The 1655-nt window shown below is 41.1% G+C and overlaps 1 non-coding gene across 1 annotated transcript; it reads left to right on the forward strand.

Annotated features, from left to right (window-relative positions):
• Nucleotides 1-696: 696 nt before the first annotated feature.
• LOC122801462 lies at nucleotides 697-824 on the forward strand. The gene has a single exon (XR_006364738.1). It is a non-coding gene; the product is annotated as a U6atac minor spliceosomal RNA (small nuclear RNA).
• The last annotated feature ends 831 nt before the right edge of the window (nucleotides 825-1655 follow it).

A 1655-nucleotide genomic window follows, 5' to 3' on the forward strand; every position in this document is an offset into this window, starting at 1 on the left:
GTTAATTGGTGGATGGTGGTGCTAAGTCCTTTGGGAGTAATGGACTGTCCTCTGTATGGTGCACAATAGTGAGGCAGGCTTTTTAGAGAAAAAGGTCAGGCCAGCAACCATTTACTCAGTGAACAGTTAAAATAAAATAATTAAAATTAAAATAAAAATGCATGATTGCACTTCTTTCGTCTGTTTGTTTATACATGTGTATATTTATATTTATTGTAATTGGCATTTGGAAGGCCATGATCCCCCTGACATGGCTACAGGGCCTTATGACCGGTTCACCTCCCTCATTGGTTGGCCAGTGAAGATACTGTGAGGAATGCAGAGCCTAAATGTTTAGTAGTGAGCTCACTGGTAGTGGTGGCATGTGGTTTTGTGGCTGGTATGATTTCCGCCGAGCTACAAGTGTGAGGTTCTCAGAGTAACAGCGGTGAAGCATTGAACCATTATGGGGGGGAGAGGGTTAATTACAAGTGCCGATGATTGGTTTGTTGTGGTAGCTTACACTGCCTTGCAAGGAGGATACAATAAGGTCACAGGAGGAAATGAAGGACACACACACAAAAAAGGACAGAACAAGAGCATATACTGAGCAATGGAGCTCTGAGCTTGGTGGGGTTTGGATGTGTGTGTGTTGGGGGTCCAGATTAGGTCCCTCACCATACCTCTAAGCTGTGCAGACCTCTGAGCTGTACAGAGGTGATATATGAAAGGAGAGAAGGTTATCACTTCCCTTGATAAGGATGGAAGACATCCTTGTGGTCTTTACAATACATGTATAGTTAGGGCATTGCCACTTACTTTGTGGCATTTAGCCACCATTTTACTTCATATAAGAAAAACAAAAAAGGAAAGGCAGGCATTTGAGTTTCAGACTTCATGTACTGCAGAAAATTCATGCAAATGCAAAACTGGTTATTCTATCAACTAGCTGTCCATATTACTACCTCATACAACTGGTACCTGTTTTAGGAGATGGTGGTGAAGTGCTGTTAGGACATATGAATAGGATTGGAGTGGGGACTTCTGTTCATTTTATTTAAGGTTCAGTTTTGTCCCTTAGTTCACCTTACAATGGTAACTGCTGCAGAAATTGGTGGGTTACTGCAGTTCATGCATATGAATGGGAATAGAGGTGGGCTTCTTTTACATCAGGGATTGTAGAGCATTGGGTATTCTCTTGGAAAGTAATGGGGGAAGGCATGCTAACTCAGACACTGCTATGTATCAATAGGCTGAGTTGTAAGAGTGACATTTTAAGATTGTCCTTATTTGTGGGTTTGTGAAGTGTATGGTCCCACTTCGTTACGGTTGGTCTGTTCAGCTCTTTTTTTTTTTTTTGTATTTCTCTCACAGAAGGGTTTACAGTGATGTTTTCTTTTGCAGATGACAGAAGTACAAAATTTGCGACTGAGATGGGCAGCCATCATTTCACATGCGGAGCAGCTATTTTGGGAATTGCTAGCTAGTGAAGGGTATCCTTGAGTCTAGATATATTATTTCCTGCGGGAATGTACATACCGATGATATTAATACATTTATTTTTATTAAGTTGCAATTTGGTGGCAAGAATCTCTGAGTTAGAAATTTGAGGTGGTTGTATAGCTTCAATGGTGAGATTTAACACAGATTTATAGAGAACAGCTACCCCCCCTTCC

Source organism: Protopterus annectens, chromosome 4.part1 (genome assembly GCF_019279795.1).
Source record: "Protopterus annectens isolate FY-2018-M chromosome 4.part1, PAN1.0, whole genome shotgun sequence".
Lineage (NCBI taxonomy): Eukaryota > Metazoa > Chordata > Ceratodontiformes > Protopteridae > Protopterus > Protopterus annectens.